The following is a 19,520-nucleotide window of genomic DNA, read 5'->3' on the forward strand; positions in this document are numbered from 1 at the left end:
CTATGAGTACTTATAGGAATTTTATTTGTTTAGTTATATACGTACAAGACATTCCTACTAAATTAAATATATAAAATATTTAAAGTGGTATAAGATAATATGTTCAATAATAAAAGATTTTTTTTATATAATTAGACTGTTTTCGCATTAATTTTTTTTCTAAAGTTAGCTTTTAATTACAATTAAGAACTAACATCTTTATTTTTCTTCCTTTTTTGGCAACTTTGGTTTTCAACATTTTTAATTTAATTTAATGGAATTTTTTAGACAATCTGGTTAACTCAAAACAATTATATTTAATAACTTTATTTTCAAATTAATTAATTATATTATAATAAATTCTATTTAAAAAGATTATTTTTAATTTTGTAATTTTTTTTTATTTGTAATTTGTAATTTTATTTGTTATCTACAAATTTGTTATATTTCAAATCGATAAATAATATTTGTAATTTACATATTATTTTATAAGCTGGCTAATTTTGTTGGCTTCATAGTTAAGCGTATTTAAAATTCGACTTGATCATTTTGAACTTCATGTTTTTCTTAAATTGTATGCACTTTTTTTAGTCGGAGCTATCGACGTTCCGGCTGCCCTTTTTGCTGCTGCACTGCAATGAGCCACAAATTGCAGCTGCCACACGGAAGCAAGCGAAGATGCGACGGAGACGGAGACGCTCACGAATCCGCAGAGCACGCCCGAGTAAAGCACGCGCCGCTCGCGACGATCGTCGACGATCCCGATGCCAAGTGAAGTCCAAGCCATTGACCGTAGCGTTCTGCTGCTGTGGACAGCGTCAGACAGAGAGAGGGAGAGGGAGAGAGAGTGGGAGAGTGAGAGAGAGAGAGAGTAGGCAACTCAATCAGGCAAGCAGACAGGCGGCTGCAATTGTGTTGCACCTGCCTGCAATTGCAGCGGCCAAAAGGGGCGTGTGTCGAGAGGGGCGGATAGGGAGGGGAGACAGTGTGAGAGAGCGGGGGGTAATTAGTAACAGGCCGTTGGCTGAATCGCGTGCTGATAATAATATTACCCAAAACAACAACAACAAGAAACGCTAATGTGAATTTATTTGGTTTTAAAACGCGTCTTCACAAATATTTCGAAGGGTTGCAGCAACAAAAGTAAAGTAAAGTAAAGTAAAGATCGGTTTGCCAAACTCAATTTTGCGTAATAATTCCACAAATCGGTTTAAATGCATTTCCCATTTTCACATTTTGGGATTTGGAATTGAGCGAACTCACGCTGTGTCATTGTTTGTGCTGGCTCAGTGGAAAATCTCTGTTTCATTTTTGTGTTTTTGTTTTTTTCGAACTGTGTTTGAGCGATTCTTTGGCTCACGCGCTGAGATTTGTCATGGCCTGACCGTGACACACATCCAAGCTGAGTTTTCCTCTCCCTGAACGGAACCCGGTCACGTTTATGAAAATGGAAATTAATTCGCATTAAATTTTCGGGTCTCAGTATCTTCAGTGTCTGTTGCGAGTTTTGTGTATCCGTGTCGCCTCGTCGTATCTGTGGAATTAGCGACGCTGTCAAAGGACACGTTCATGCATAATGCATGCTCATTCCAACTGTGTGTGTGTGTGCGTGTGTGTGTGTGAGTGTGTGTGCAAACGTGTCATCAACAAATGGAAATTGGCCCGGTTATTTAACAATTCTCTCATTCAACGACAACGACTATCGAGCATCGAGCATCGTGTGTTGGGACATCATGTGGTGCCGCAATAAGAAATTTGGTTTACGCTTCGAATCGAACGTGAAAATTATCAGAGAGACAGAACGAAAGTCCGGCAAAACAAGAAAAGAAAATCGACACAAACCCAAAAATTCAGCTGCGCATTTTCAATTTGAAAATTGCCAACATTTCAGATGACCATTAAGATTGTGTTTCTGCAGATGAGTCACGAGTTAACTCCAATTGTCAAATAAAATCGAGCATTTAAGGATAATTTTCAGGTTCATTCTCTCTTTTTGGCTTGTTAAGTAAAATGACACATTTTAAAATTCATTTGTTTATGCATTTTTGAATGGCTTTTTAAGTCTTTCTTGTTGAAACATCTTTTTGACATAAGTGATTTTTTTAAGCTTTAACATTCATAGTATTTTTTAAACAAGATATTTTATGTAAGATTGTTTCTGCAGATGAGTCACGACTTAAATCCGATTGTTAAATTAAAGTTGAGCATTTAAGGATAATTTTTATTTATTCTCTCTATTTGACTTGATAAGGTAAATAACACATTTTAAAATTCACTTATGTATGCATTTTTTAATGGCTTTAAAAGTCTTTCTTTTCTTTTTGACTAAAGTGATTTTTTTAAGCTTTAACATTCCTATTATTTTTTAAACAAGATATTTTATGTAAGATTGTTTCTGCAACTCGTGACGAGTTAAGTCCAATTTTCAAATTGAAGTTGAGCATTTAAGGATCAATGCGAGGATTTTTTTGTCTTTGGCTTGTTAAGTAACAAATTTTAAAATACCTTAACTAATGCAATTTTGAATAGTCTGCAAAGTCTTTTTGTCGTGGAAGCAACTTTTAGGGACTTTTTTCAAGATTAACTTTATTCGAGTTTTTCAAATTCTGTCGAGATATCTTATATATAATTAATTTTGTTGTAATGGAAAGTCCATTCCTTTGCATCATTTCACAAATAAGTTTGTCGATTAGAGTACTTTATATTTTTATGAATGGCTTTTAATAGACACAGATAGTTTAGATCGATTAGAATGATGAATAATGATAAGTTACATTATTTCTTTGTAAAGATTACATTAAATATATGAATGAATAAAAAATATCTATTGCCTTGTCTAATTCATGAGGAAACTCTTACGCTAAATAAAATGTATTATAAAAACTGCTTTACTTTCATTCATTCAATTAACAATTATTACATTAAGAAATTGCTAAAATATAATCATTTAGTAATATGATGTCAAAAGGTAAACAATAAATTGATTTTATTTTTAATTCCACAGAAGTTGTATTTCTTATTGTAGAATTATGATCTTGATTTAAGAAATTCCCTTGTGGGCTCAATTTTGACGCTATATTATCATAGTTCAACAATATGTCTTTATTATTCTCGAACTTAGCTAATTTGTTTCCGTGTTTATGTATTTAAAAGTATCTCAGTCCTTTCTTCAATATCTTCAACATTACATTATATTAATTAATTTAGAAGATTACGCTGAACTGAAAATAAATCAATGCCATTGTCTTAACTAACCAAATTAATGTCTTTCTATAATATTATACCAAAAATGTTTAATAGTATCGAATTCAAGAAAAGGAACTAACTTTGGTCAAGAATAATAAACGAATATATGGTCATAAGAAGCTGCTTCAAAGTATGCTGAAACATATGCTAAGAATATTTGATACCCAACCGTGTAGTAAACATCATTAAGAACGGCACCTCCTAGAAAGCAGTCTTATTAATGGAAACAAATGTCTTGTGATTGGTTTTGCATTTTAGTTCCTGGAACTCGTGTGTTCGGCACGCTCCAAGATCCCAAACTAGATGCCATATGGTCACTATAGAGAAGAGTCGAGAGACTTCTGAGGAGGGCAGCGGTCAAGCGAATGGCGCGACGTCGGCGGGGCAGCAGTCAAATTAAGAAAGCAGTCAGGGTCCAGGACCTCAATCAAGGTAACAATGCTCCTTCCTCTGCAAAGGATCAACAGCAGCAAGGCAGCAAGACAGCCGTCATAACAGCGTCAAAAACTAATTTTCATTTTGAGAGGGAAATATGTTTGTGCTGCAGGGATAAGAAGTCTTTCTCTATATCGCTTGTTTGGGTTTTGGCATCTGTTGCGGCAGCCAAATTAAATGCACAAAATTATTGAAGAAACACTTTTCATTTCGGAAAAGTGAAAAGAGCGGCCAACTGTTGTATCCTTGGCCAAGCGATGCAAATCTGACAGCATCATTATTAGACAGCGTCCTTTTGCTGTAGCTACTGACTGACAACTGACACAGATGAGAAGGACCTCCTCCATTCTCCCTCTCCCTCTCTCTCTCTCTCTTTCCCTTATCCCCTAAAAATCTTCGGCGAATGTTTCATAACAAATTTTGATAAGCACGCTCCTTGGGGCGTCCTAGACTCGACTCAACTCGACTCGACTCACTTTCCTTCACTTCACTTTCGTTGCCACGCGACCGCCGCTGCGGCCAAGTGCAGCAACAGCTGTGGAACGCTAGTTTTGTTCTTGTTGCATGCCACAACAATATTGCGCCATATGCCAGCATCACATATTCTTTCGGATGGATGCAACATGTGATGGGTGACAAGTCAGAATCTTGTCCTTTTTCTTTTTTGTTGGACTTGAAACATTTTGCAATAAACATGCATGTTTATGAAAGCAAAAGGTCGCTGCTTCTACTTTTGACGAGCCAAGGGAAACATAAAATTGGTAACACGAATCTGTCAAGGATCGGATCGGAAGAACAGCTTGCAAGGAACGTGGCTTAGAAAGTGAACAAAGAGAAAGGAAGGTAAATATCTAAAGATATCAAATTGTATTATTGACGGCACTTGGGGCTTAAAATGTTTAAAACTTTGTCTGGACTTGTGTTTATGAATTTTTAATTCAGTATATGTAAAATTTAAATTGTGAAAGAACTTGCGATTCGCCTTCATAGCAATCTCAAAAAATATTTCTAAATGTAATCGAATATAACTTTTTCTAAAGCTGTCAAAGCATATAATATCTTTTTGAATTTATTAGCTGTCACAGCTGTTTAAATGAGTGAATGGATATGCGGAATATCTAAGAACTTGTTTTCGACTACAATTTTTTTCATAATAATCATTGAAATTTTCTGATTATCAAATAAACTAATAAAACTTTTTTGAAACCTGTCAGAGAATCTAATTGGGTTCTATAATATTTTACCTTAAATTATGACAACCTTCTTGAAGCTGTCACAGCTGATAAAATAAATGAAAGAATTTATGATTAAATGTCAAGCATTCTTAATGTATTCATTTCATTTTTTAATCTGAGTTTTAAACATTTGAATTTACTAAAATTTTTATTAACAATGCTAATTACAATCTCTAAAACTTTTTGTGAAGTTGTCAAATTGACGATATTTTTGCTGTCCTAATAACAACTTTACTTTCTTTTAAAATGAATAATTTAATTGCATTTTTGCAAGTTATGAAAGTAATCAGGTCAGGTTTATAGCTTTAATGCTTATCTAGAAAAGCGCCAGCAATTATTTATCGACATTTATTGATAGCTCTTTTGTTGTTAAATGTGTAATCAATTTAACATAGATCAGTGAAATTCAAACTGCAATTAATTGCGATTTAGTTGTCAACGCATTCAAAATTCGCATTGTTTGAGCTCTGTTGGCTCTGTTGTGTGACCAATTATTTATCATTGTTATCATAATTTACTCAACTCGGTCAGCTATTAAATAAATCAATTGAAATTGATAAAGTCCATGGGTTTGGCACGATGTTTAATCTTTCACAATTATCGTAACATTCCCCATGCTGATTAGGCCTCAAATTAGTTATCGGTTAGGCAGGTTTGCAGTATCCGGCATTCCATTTAATTGGCATTTAATTTCACATGGTCATTGGAGCCGCTGTTGATGTTGATGCTGATGCTGCTATTGATGTTGCTGCTGCTGTTGCTGTTACCGATGATTATGGAAATGCAATCCCGATTCGCATCAACAGCGCCAAATTGCCAAATTGGCGTACCAAAATTCAATTTTCGGCATTTTCGAGCTATTCATTCAAAATTAATTCAATTAGCGCCGCTTTCACCCTCCTCCTCCTCCAACCTCACAATGGACATCATCAGTGCAAATGTTTTCGGCCAGCTTAACCATTTGGTTCATCCCCAACGCTACTGGCTTTATTTAGCCTGCAACGTTGCTCTAGCAAATTGTTTTAAATGCTTTATCCTTCAATTTAAACGGCGAGGTCCTGTGTGGAAATATTTCATCGAAGTTCGTTAATTTCACTGAATGGCAAAGTAAGATGCAATTTAATGAGCTGCTTGCAACGACAAGTGGGCAAATGTTGCTCAATGCGTGGCTTCAATCCTCTTGACTCCTTTTCCCCGTACAATGTCCTTTATCCATATATGTATGTATGCATGTTGCACATGTTGTTGTATGTCGTGCCTATCTGACCGAAAGTCCCCTTGTGGAAAACTGTCAGGCAAGCAAACATTTCACTTCAGACTTAACCATTGCGTAAATCTGCAATTACATCTTTTTATACCCTTTGAGAGTGGAGAGTGACAAGTGGGGTAGTCCTAAATATAAGTGTATTCTATAGTATAGTATTGTATAGTATGGTGTAGTATTGTACAGTATCGCATAGTATATAGCTAAGCATATATATTCAACATTGTATATTTTAGGATATCTGAAACTAGTATATTTTAGAATTAGCCTAAAATATAAGTATATATTTTTTAAATACTTACAAAGTATAGTTAATATGAAACGTTGTATATTTTAGTATATATATTTTAGTATATATCAAATTGTTATTTTTTAGTATTAATAGTATTTTATAGATAAGGTCGGCAATTAAAAAAAATGTTTTATAATATTTTATTTTGCTTTTGTATATTCAATTAAAATACAACAAATTGATTGCATAATTTTTACATCTTTATTTACAAAATAATATTTTACAGATTAATTGAGTCTATTTTGTTAGTTTTATGAATAGACTACTTCTGTTAACAATAGTAAACATAGAACCTAATATACTATATAACCTAATATTTTACTACACTTACAGTTTCAAAATTTAATAATAATAATAAATTTAATGAAATAATAAATCTCATTTTTCTTGCAATAAATATACTAAAAACGTATTTATAAATAATTTAGTTAACACTAAGTCTTGTTTGTCGAATTTTGTTTAGCATTTTCAAAAGTGGTACAATTTATTATTACGCACCTGTATTTGTAGGGTATTTTTTCGTTCAGCACATCCTCTTCTTGAACACTCACCTTCATGTCTTCCTCTTTTCGCTTAATGGTCTGTAAGTGCATCACGCAATTTTTGTTTGTTCATGTTCATGTTCTGTGTGTGTAAAATCAGCTTAATGAAAATCTTCGATTATTAAAAATTGATATTTTGCATTTAAAAAAGAATTCGGTAATAACTTTTAATAATGCTGTTGCTTGCACATAAATTTAAGATTCATAGAGGCAGCGATTTCTGCAGAACTTGTTTTTTGTTGTTGTGCCCAAGAGCGAAATATATACTTTTAGGATCCGCCTTCGATCGGACTAATAAACTTATTTGTTTCGCTAACTTGTGCAAACATTGGGACGTCCCATCAAGTACACCTACCAACTAACCAAGCCACCAGGCGACTGACTGTGTGTACTGGGCGGGGTCGCCCTCACCTCCGCCTCAACTCATTAGGAAACACCTACCCAGCTACCCAGCAGAGGCCTCCAGGGCGGCCCTTAAATGGCCACGCGAAAGCGACTAATTAATGCCGAAAAAACCGCGAAACAAACAAATGAATACGAGAGTAAAAAAAATAAGAATTGTTCAACAAAGGATCTGCGAAATACATTGAATTTTTAATACACTTTAGAAAGGATTAAAAAGATATATTTTACGAAGCTAATTTAATATGATAATTAAAAATAAAATGTTTTTGGTAAATTGTAAATAAACAAAAAAAAAATGCATATTAATAAATTATTTTCGACATGATTTGGGAAGAAATTATTGAAAATATCAGAAATATTAAATATCAAGATGTTATTGAAATGTTTTGTATCATAAAGCACAGTTTATTTTAATAATGTGAAGTAAAATTAGTATTCATAAATTGTAAATGAACCAAAAGTATAATGTTCATTAATATATTATTAAGAAGTAAATTTATGAGACTGAAGAAACAATATTCCATTTTTTTTTTAAATATGTAGTAACAAGTCTATTCAATAATACATTAAAATTATATGTGATATTTAGCAGTAACTATATTTTTTAGTAAATTATTTTTTGGTTTACAATTCAACTATGATCATACAAGAATTTTGTGAAATAAGAAACAATAATAGAGTTCATATATTGAATATCGAAAGCCAGGTCATCAGCACTTCGAGCTCCGCTAAACATTCTTAACTGATTTAACATCCAACTTTGTAAAAATAAATAAAGTAATCAGTGAATAAGTAAAATAAATATTTTCTTTCATTGTTTACATTTTTGGTTTCCATCTGTAGCAACAACTTTTGTGTTTCGGTATCTCATCATTATGCTCTTAAAGCTGTTGAAGTTAGTTATTTCATTAAGTTAGCAACAAAATATTAAATTCAAAACTAATTCTAAAAGGTATAATATAGCAAAATCATAAATTCTATTAATGTCAATCATGTTATTATTAATCATAAATTTATAAATTATATTAATGTATTGATTTTAACATTATTATTAGCATCCATATTTCATACTTTTGCAACCTTAATGAAATAAACTAATAAACCCGCACAGCTTAGAGTGTATAATGATGAGTTACTGAGAGACAACAGTTGTAGCTACAGATGGAAACCAAAGATGTGGCTGTAGCTGTTGCTGTAGCTGAAGATGTAGCTATAGGTGTTGAGATGAACAGTCAGACAAGTCCATATGCCTGGATGGAGGCACAACCGCCAGTTGAGAGTTGAGAGTTGCAGCCTCCCCAAAAAGCTGAGGGACTTTTAATTAATAAACGACGACTGCTAACCGCAAGAGACAAGAGAAGGTTTCTCAAGGAGCAGAAGACTTAAAGGCGGGGAAAGGAGGGCTGAGTTGATATTTGAGATTTGAGACTTTGGCTATTGACTGGGCTTTAAATTTTGGTTTTGTTTTCAGCTGCCTGCTAATCGCTTGGATTATTAATTAGCCATCGCTTCGCGGCGACTGGAATGATAATTGCGGCTGTCGTTGAGCATTCTTTGGGGCACAGCGAGTACTACATGCTACATAGTTGTTTTGGGGCACCGCAAATGATTTGATTAGCCAATCAATAATGGGCGCTGCACGTCGTCCCTCTTCCCCTTCCTCTCTTAACTAACTAACTGCAATCTGCCAAGTGCTTTGCTGTCCAAACAGGCGGCGGTGAAATGATTTTGTTGTCTCGCCGCGGGCCACAAAGGTGCCAACAACAACAACAACAACAAGCTAAAGAAGAAGGCGCATTATGGATTTGCCGATTTTGTGGCTCTTTTTTTTGTTTTTAGCTCTGCTCAAGTCTGCTCCTGTGGTGGCTGGCAAAAAACACATAACATTTATTTATGCGCTGAACGTTGTACTTCTACTGCGTTGTTGTTGTTGGGATCCTCGAAACCAGATCCAGATCACTTATTATTAATTTTAGTGGTTAAGAAAATGGGAGCGTGGTGTCGTCCCGTCCAGCGAACGCCGCAGGCAAATGCCGCAGATGAGGCATGCAGATGGGCAAAAGGTTGCTGGCAATCCCAATGGGGCTCAGGTACTCCAAAAGTCTCTCGCTCTTTCTTCTCTGTCTCTCTCTCTCTCTGTGTTTTGGGCGAATTTTAATTAGTTTTGCTTTGAGCCTGCTGCGTCTACCTTTTGGGGCCAGCTCCTGGCTGCTGCCTCAGCTTCAATTTGTGCAGCATATGCGCTACTTGGAATGCGCCGTTCTTCTGGATCGCCAAAGAATCGAGAGCGAAGTGCAGGGCGGGGAGAAGGGGGTCATCGTGGAGAACTCAGAAAAGAACGCAACTCGCAATTCGCGCACAACTCACTCATTTTCCATTCAGTTTCGGGCAACGCCCACTTTTGGGTACGCTCGTCCAGTTCATTTTCGGCTTCGGGGCCTTTTAATAGTCCGCCATTCGCCATATACGCAAATCGATTAAAATTGTGGACTCGCTGCACCATGTAGCACCACCACACAGTCGATGCCGGGACACATATTTAAATGCCAAGTGAAAAACTATAGCCAATTACTTTAAATTAGTGTAATTCCCATGGATCTCTCTTCGACTTCGACTCTGCGACTTCGACTTCCACTTCAATGTCTGGCTTGGTTGCAATGTTTATCATTTTAGAACTGAAATCCCCAAGTCGCTAGTTATTTCTTTTCGGACTCTCTATGCTACACTGCAACACACACTGAATTGCACTGCAGCTGAACAGCTGAACACTTCTTTCACGGACTTTTTGCCCCGCGGGTGTAATTTTAATTTGTGCCCAGTGCCCACTTCGTTGAAGGATATCTGTGCTGTGTGTGTGTGTGTGTGTGTTGCATCCATGGCTCAGCTGTTTAGAGACGCGTAATTGGCGCTGCGGCATGCGGCATGCGCCTAAGCCAATGCCACGCCATGCCACAAATATGCCCCACGCCATGCTTCATTTCATGTCACAGCACTTGCCACACGTCCCAAATGCCCCTTTCCAAATTGCCAGTATTTAATAACTTTTTTGCCTACCCTGTAATACTTGGCAAATGGGGTATGTTGTAAGTAGTTCAGTACATTTATTTACGAGTAGTTTAGAATTATAGTGAGCAATGAATTGATTGATTTATGTTGGAATATAACATCAACAAATCTATATTGCATTCTATGTAATCTTCTAAGAAGAAAAAAGTCAAATTCAAAAAATAATTCTACAAAACTAGTTTTCAAACATTACAAACATTACATTATATAACATTATAATGGTTTATATAGGATTTGTTCTTATACCCTATGACATCTTTAATAAGAAAAATTATCTAAATATACGGAATTTTTCAAGACCTGACAGAAACAAATGTTTAGGAAGAAGACCATATTTATAAGTATTTTATTCAGAAAGAATGAAGTCTACTTTGCTAAATATCAAAATACATATTTAGTTATATCTTTTATTAAATTATACAATTGTTACTTTTCAGAAAGTTTATTGTAAATTGAGTAAAATGGATTAAATAATGAACAAGGTTTGAGCTTGATATATTTGTAGAATACTTTTGTCTTTTTCTTTCTTTATTCTTTCAATAATTACTTAACTTTTTTACTTTATTTTATGACTACAGAATGCTTTCCTTCAACTATTCGCATAGCTTGTGAGTTACTTAGGAACAAAAATAATCATTAATGAAATTTTCATCTTTGATTTACTAAGGATATCTGGTTAATCAATCACATAATCTTAAGTTACTTTCTCCAATGACTTCAGAACTGCTTTAAATGCGTTTTAAGCATTCGCAAAGTGTGGCAAAGCAATTAATTACATCGCGAATTTTGTGTTTGGCATTTCATTACAGGATATCTGGATATGCGATCAGCGCCGCGATTTGCACACTTGGGGAACAGTACTAACTGGTTCAATTCCTCGGAGGTTCTTTCACTTTTTGGACCCCGCCACACTGTGGGAAAATATGTAGAAGCTGGCAATCAATGTCGAAAACAGTGCCGCGGGCTCTGACAATCGGGCTCAATTTATGAGCACTGTCCACCAGGTTCTATGTGGCAAGGACCGAGGGGCAAGTGCGGCAAGTATGTGGTAAGTGGCAACAGCAGCAGCACTTGTGGCTGCAACTGCCTGTTTGCAGTTTCACATGGCATAGATCTTTGTGTGGCAATAATTGATTTCAATTTATTGAGCTCAGGTGGGCTGATCCCCAGGTGAACGTCAAATAAAATTAGGATTTTATGTGGCTAACCAGCAGCGTTCAACAAATTTTGTTGTTGCAACTCGCAACCAATCCTTGACTCCAAATGCAAATGCTGCCCAGCTGCCAACTACCGAATGCCAAGACTATGGCTTAATCCAATTGCCTGGGATCCTGAGCACAGCAAGGAAACTAACCATAAAATTGGCCTACGAAATGAAGCCAGTGACACTTAAGGCCAAAAGTGGCTCACTCGAGTGTAACCCAAGTTTTGGGCTTGACCCAAGTTTTGTCGTTTTTTTTTTTTTTGATGGGGTTTAAACCAAATTATGTGTCACTATTTTTGCCGTGGCATGCCGTGGCAAATTAACGCTGGGAAAGCTCACAGGCCAAGTTAAACAACAGCTTTGAACCGTCATGTATTCTAGAAGCCGGGAACTCGCCTCGCCTGACTTGGCCTGCTCCGCTCTGCTCTTGGCCCAAAGCAATTAAAACGCGTTTTCGCAATTAAATGACTTTGCTATTTTTCTTTTTCTATGTCTTGGGTTTGAGACATATATTTTTTTTTTGTTTTTTCGTTAATGTTTCTGTGGACTTTGCGAAGCTTGTTGTTGGGCTTTTTAGTTGGACAAAAAGTTGGATGTCAAAAATTTGAATTTTAGAGGCAAGCAAGAAGAGAAGAGTGGAAGAGGGGGTGACGGCAAAGCGGAGGATGACTTTTCGTAATTAGACTTCTTGGTGTGCTCGAGTTGTTGGCTTAAACGGAGGAGGTCGCAAAAGTCGTTGGGAAAATGTTTCCAATTAAGCATTGCTCTCCGACGAGCGACGAGGGCTTGGAAAATATAAATACGAAATTGTAATAACTTTATAGTGTTGCTCCCGCTCCCTCCCCGCCGTTGCCCTCGCTCTTTGGACACTGCTGGAGCTTCTTCTTGTGCTTTCTTGAGCAGAGAAGAGCGACTGGTGGCTGGCTTTTGTCACATGGCTCTGACATGGTTCCAACAGCCCAAGCGATGACGCTGCAGTTTGTGTTGGTTCATCTTCTGTTTTTTTATTTGTCATTATCATTTCTAGAACGCGCATTGCAGACATTAACATTAACTTGCGAGCTGCTGTGTTGTTGTGTTGTTATTGTTGCTGATGCAACTGCGAAGCGTAACGAACACGCTTATAACAACACCAGCTACAACTAAACAACAATAACAACAATCGCTAAAACAACATCCAAGCACAGCATAATCATCATTAGCGATCCCCACACACACAAAAGGTACGGAGACCTCCAACCATATTGATAAGCATAACATACCTTTTGCCTTTGAATCTGGAACGAGTTGATGTTGTCTCTCTCTCTACTAACATACCATATGGTAGTACTATATAATCAGTTGGCGCACTAGCTTGTTACTTGGTTTGCTGGGCGTCGTCCGACGTTGCAGCAAAAAGATCTGCACTCGCCTTGGGAGGAGAAGCTGGCCGTGTTTTTAGTTTTTTCTTTGGTCACACCTCGGCGCATGCGCGATCACAACCACAACCACGATCACGATCGTGATCTCAAACTGCGATCAAAACACTCAACACTGTTGCCACCTGCAGATAATTAGCACTGCCTTCAAATAGCAATTCTATCAATGTTTTAAGCGTAGCGCAGTCTGTTCTGGATCTTGCATTCAACATCTATTAGGGGCACGCTTCAATTCCTGGCAATTGCTTTAGATCATGCCACAGTTCTGCAGAAAAACTGGTAGTTCACCCTTACACATAATGCGCGTTGCTACTTTTAATATAATTATTTTAATTAGGTTTTACTTTTAACAATATTCCAATTTACATTTTAAGCAGGCCAGCAAACAGATGTTCTTTAAAGTGAGGCAGAAACGTTTTACAATTTTCCATATTTGTAAACTTGCACAATATGAATAGGCATTAAACTTCAGGGTTGAAATCCAAAAAAAAAATATACTTCCTTATACTAGAGCTTTTTATTTATTATACTTAAATAAAATTATAAAAAGAAAAATAGTAAAAACATAATCTAATATAAAAAATTTTAGTGAAAATCCAATATGATTATTGTAAAATTATTATTATTTATTTTATCAATTTTGTATAGTTTGTTAATAGATCTTTTCCAAAGAAAAATTCAAATAAATCTTTATTTTGTATTAAAAATTTGTTAATTTATGTCATGGCTTAAATAAAATAATATTTTTTTATAATTTTGATTAAATAAAAAAATATTAATTTTTATTTCAGGATTTGTAAACTTTTGCATTTCTTAAACATAATATTAAGTTACCTAAACTTAATTTGTCATTTACTTTTCTTTACCAACTTTGTTTAATTTTCACCTAAGACAAAGTCTCCCATAATTATCCCATTGTTGTGCATTTACAGGGTATAAGCTGCCTAACCTTTGTTGTGTAATTGCAATTACATCTCACAATGAAATCCGCAGCCACATTGTTTCTAATCCCAAAACAAAATCGGTGACAATTTCCTATTACGATTCCGTGTAATTGCTCATAACGGTACTTGCTACCCTTGCCTAAGCATAAACATAACCTCAAACTCAACCTCAGACCTAACCTCAAACAATGTTAATGCTACTGTTATAAGAAATTGACAGTTCGATTGTCATTCGTGGAAGTAAATGGAGATGTCAACTGATGCTGACAACGGATTAGGGCGATGAGCAAACACCGATAAGTTCTCATTAATATGGGCAATAAAGAGCGAAAACGAGATGGAGTGAGAGAGAGAGGGAAGAAGAAATTAGAAGAGGGGAGTGAGCTGGAGAGAGATGATGCAAAACGGCGCTAACCCGTAGATTTACGATGGAAAGTGTGAGAATTTGAGACAAGAACAGTTATGAAGAGATGGCCGACGATAAAGCCAAGCCAAGCCATGTGACCAGGCTAGAAATCAAGCAAGCTATCTCGCTCGCTCTCTCTCTTTAGTCAGCGAGCCGTGAAATATGATCAAAACACAATTATGAGCAGAAGAACCAGATACAGATACAGAGACATTTACAGTAAAACGTTGAGTTGGGCAAACAGGTAAACTAGACAATGGACGCGGTTGGACCCTCAGTTGGGTTTATTGTTACCTGACCCCTGGCCCTCTTTTGCTGCTGCTGCTTCTCTTTCTCTTTTTTATGACTCTATTTTCGAAATTGATTTTATGAGCCAGAGCGTTGCGGAAGTGCAACGAAATTGCAATAAAGATTTTGATTGAGAACTTTGACCATTCAACGCTAAGTAGTTTAGTGTCGCATCGAGTTTGACTTGAAGTTCAAGTCGACACCGACACTGAGACTTTTCCGTGTTAGTTTTTCCCCTTATAGAAGTGCAATTACGATTCCTAAGTGAGGAAGTGAAATGAGGAGGTGGATGGCAAAACGAGACAATTGAGAATCAAAGACAAATTGCAGACAAAACTAAAAACTGGCATTGCAATTAATTATTTTGTCAAGCCAAGGCTCGACTGTTGCCTCGCTTTCCACGCTCCCTCACTCTCCCCTTTAGGTCTCCTGGGCATTTCTCCTTGCTTCTAGAACTGTCTGTTTTACACCTGAGTCAAGCGACATCTTAGGGAGACTTCCCGAGTGCCAAGAGACAAGTGAAAAATTAAAACTTTTTTGTGCAACTTCTTTGCTTCTCTCCCCTTTCTCCCTTCTGTTCCCTGCGGGCATCTTGCTACTTGGCGACAGGTCAAAAAATGAATCGCGCAATTAAACAGTTCTTATGCCACGCCCTCGCTGTCAACGTCGACGCGCAGGTGGGAAAAACTTAATTAAGCAGCTGCAAAAGTGCCAAAAACAACATTTGCCCTTTTTAACGCCATTTTCAACTGCAACATTTAAGCTTTAAAATTGCGATGTGTGTTCTCAGGCCACGCCCAATTACGAGCTAAATTGCAATGCATAGCTTAACGTGGTCAGCAGCATTCCAAATAGAATTTTGCGGTTGGCTCTGTGGTCCGTCTGCCAAAGGCCTTTGTTGCATGCCCCCAACGTCAGAACCAGCTCTAGGTTCTGCTTCAGCGCCTCCCACATTTGATTCAAACGTTTAACAGGCCTAGGCTTGAGTGTTGTGTAAAGTGTTGTTGTTACCTGGCACAGTTCGGTATGTCTACCTGAAGGACACTCTGGTCCTTAGATAACTGCACATTCCATTCACATGCGTCACACGAACATAAAAAACAAGTAAAACGGTCTACTGTCGATTTTAACGACTTTACAAGACTTTTTATATAAAATCTAAAACAGTAAAGAAATTTCAGTTGGGGTCGGAAACTTTTGTTTATCATTAGAAAATTAATATTAATGTTAGGAAATTTCAAGAATAAAATAAATATTTTAAAAAAACTGGGAGAGAGAATAGAGAAATTACAATTCAGTTCAGTTACAAGATTAATGATAGGAAAGATAATAATTTAAATATTTGGAGTGCTAAAATTTTATAATCTTTTCGAATTTTTCTTAAACAGAAAAGTATAAATTGTTATTATTGGGAAATTACTATAAAAGTAAAGCTCTCAATCATATACATGTGTCAATCATATTTTGTACACTTTTACTTACGTATTTTTTTGTATTCATATCAAAAGAAAAGAATACTCATTTTATATTGCAATTTCGACCGAGTAAGGCCTTTGTAACTTTTCCAGTACTGGGTCTTAAAACCCTTCATTGCCTCTTTTTCTGTTGGTAATTTGGATAAAGTCACAAACAGGATCTGGCGTGGGCGGCAGACCACCATGAGACAGCTTCTTGGGTGATTTATGCGAATCGTAAGTAAATATCCCTTGGTTGTGAGTGCTTAATTAGTTGTTAACCCAACCCCAAGCACACTCCCTCAACTCTTGGGCAAAAAAGGGGCGTGACTTGCAACCTACCACAGACTCCATTGAATGCCGGCAGACTGCAGAATCGTTGCAGAATTAAACAATTAATGTGTAATTATCACAGTTTGCCAGCGCAAAGCGGCAAAGGCGCCGCCAGTCAATGATCCTCAACTGCAGAAAAGGGCGCACGATCAGCTGGGCGAGTCCCGAGGACGTGCGGGAGTCAGACAAAGAAAGAGAGAGTGAGGGAGTCTGGGGAGACCCGTCAAAACGCCCATTTTGAGGCGCGGGCGTTTGGCGTTGGCGTTGTGTCTGGGGCGTTAACCGGCAACGATCCTCAATCCTCGATCCTCAAAGGGCAATACATCATCGTCATCGCCATCATCATCGCGTTGTGTAGTTGCAACTGTGCTGGTGGCATGCAATTAGAGGTAGAGCCAGCGGACTCTTTGGGGGCAAAACAATTAGCAAAGGTTTTTGGGTGCTTAGCTCTTTGGCCAATTGGCCACGATCACTTGGCCAGATCACATCAGGCGATCAGGCGCCGTCGTCGCATCATTTTGTCAGTCAATTTCCATGTGATCGACGTCGGCTGCTGGGGTGAAACTTCAATTATGTTGTTAGGACTCGATCAAAGCAATCGCCGCTGATCGGAGCCGACATTGATGGGCGCAATTAGAGACTAAAGCAATGGAGTGCAGGTGAAGTGAAGAGCGGGAAATAGAGGGAGTAGAACATGGAACTAAGAGAATATGTAAGAAAGGGTGCAGCATAAGGAAAGCGAATTATAGAAAGTATAAAGGAGAAGTTTAAGAAAGTAGGAAAACAAGTTTGGGACGCAGAAAATAAAGAATAGAAATCAAAAGGCTTCGCAGAAAGGATTGACAATTAATGGGAGAATGAAGAAAAAATAGAATAGATTAAGAAAATTCAATTAGTAATGAAATATTTGTTAAAATTAAAAATTAAGCTATCAGGATATAAAAGAATTAATGAAATTTAAGATATTAAGAGAAAAAGTTAAGGAAGAAGTGTGGAAGATGGGAGAATTATGATAAAGAGTTGGACGCTGGATGGGAAATCAAAAATGCAGAAGGAATTGAAAAGTTTGGGAAAAATATGAAATTAAAGTACAGAAATACAAATTACTAGTTATAAATAAAGAGTCAAAAAGATAAATAATGGAAAATTCATGTACTACAAGAAATTGTCGTCAAATTGAAGTGAGTTAAGGAAGAGAGGAGAGCAGCACACAGACAGAAGCTGTCACCTGCAGCCACATGTTCAGGCGGACAACAGCATCTGCAGCAGTTCCAGCTGACAATTGAAGCATTTGCAAATCGAAACTAATTATGCAAATCAGTTTAAGGAGACTGAACGCATGTTGAGGCCTAATCCTGATGTGCCCTCTGGTGCAACAATTGAATTAATGGCGCTGCAAATGTCCACTAAGTAGCTTACGAACGCAGTTTGGCTCTGTTTCGATTATCGGCTTGTCCCTCGTCTTGAGTTAGAGATTGAGATTGAGGGAACTCGGCAACTTTTCGTTGGCGTTATTCATGAACAGAACCTTTGCTTGGGTTCGGGCGTGATGCCATTGTCGCTGACAGGATAATCCAGTCGTCGCATGCGATGCGAACAAAGGACAATTAACCGTTTTTCGTGCTCTAATTGTTCTGGCGTGTTTCCATATTCCAAAATTCTTGAGTCCTTTGCGTGCAGCAGCAACAACAGCAGCAGCCAGAAAATGCATTCAGATTTCGAGTCCAATTTGATGGCAATTACTTCGAGCCGCTTTTAACCGCAAAATTGTCCCTGATCCTCAGCATTTGTTGTCTACTTTGATCTGCACCGAAACAAACTTAAGACAATCACAATAACAATATTTAGTGGGTTTGCAAGTTTAACTCCCGCTTGAGACAATGGATTGATCGGTGAAAGAAACCATCCAAAGCGGAGCTCTAACTCTTCTTAAGGCGCCGAAGATTTTGAAGGGTATTTAGCGATGATCTACATAATGAGAGAATTTGGAAAAGATGAGCTAAAAAGAGCGGAAAGTAGTTTATGAGAGTAAGGCGCTTTAATTGTTTAAGAAGATATTTACAAGTAGGTGCAAGATAATGATCGTTAATCCAGGAAAGTATCTTAAGAGTTTTCCATATCAAGCTATACCAAAATGGTCAGGAAACAATGTACTCTGTATTATATCTAACTTGGTAAAAAAAAAAAACTTAGATAATGTTTCCCGTAATAAATCTTATGTTTTCGTATTAACATTCATTTTTTATACTATTAATCTTTTAAACAGATTTGCAAATATGTTTTTAATAATATGCATTTTTCTTTTCTGTTTGTTCTAATAAAGAGTTCGAATTATGATAAATAGTATTGCTTCGACTTACGTTTAACAAATATATAAAATGATGTGTAAATTCCTTAATATTATATTCTTTACATTAAATAATTATATTATAAATTTCAAATATGTATTTCACATAGATGTTAAAATCTTCAAAATACTTGTAATTCCTTAAAGAAAAAGGAGAAAAGTTGTATTGTTTAAAATAATCTAAAGAACTAACAACTGTTTACTGTTGACTTTTCCCAAAAAGACTTTTTTCCCATTTGCATATCAGATTTAACTTAAAGGCAAATCGATTGTTTGTCCATTGAATTAGAGCTTAGGTCTAAAGCTATTCTAAACCCATATTTTAGTCCCTTTGACAAAACTTTAGACAAACCAGCAACAAATTTGTTGGCTAAATAGAAGCGATTGCTCAATGAAGAAAAGCCGAAGCCGAATCCAAAGCCGAAAGAGAAGAAGCAAGTGGAAATTCCAAAGATTGAAAATTTCCCACAAGCTTCAAATGCTCAATAAATTGTTACAAAATGTGAAATAAATGTCTCAATATTTACACAAAATTAAGCAATGTCCCATAACTGTGACATTGTTGGCCGGCAGCTTCTGTTGTTATGGAAAGTCGAGCGTTGCTTATTCCCACACAGCTTTGAGATCGCTCTACAAGAATTGTTCAATCAAAAAATAAGAAG

At 36.6% G+C, this 19,520-nt stretch overlaps 1 long non-coding RNA gene across 1 annotated transcript in view; it reads left to right on the forward strand.

Annotated features, from left to right (window-relative positions):
- LOC117569389 (uncharacterized) overlaps nucleotides 1-11,506 on the forward strand; it is a 40,623-nt gene extending 29,117 nt beyond the window's left edge. The window contains exon 3 of the long non-coding RNA XR_004572253.2: nucleotides 11,274-11,506. This is a non-coding gene — a long non-coding RNA (uncharacterized LOC117569389). The remainder of the gene's footprint in view (nucleotides 1-11,273) is intronic.
- Nucleotides 11,507-19,520: the final 8,014 nt, after the last annotated feature.

This window comes from Drosophila albomicans, chromosome 3 (assembly GCF_009650485.2).
Source record: "Drosophila albomicans strain 15112-1751.03 chromosome 3, ASM965048v2, whole genome shotgun sequence".
Taxonomy (NCBI): Eukaryota; Metazoa; Arthropoda; class Insecta; order Diptera; family Drosophilidae; genus Drosophila; species Drosophila albomicans.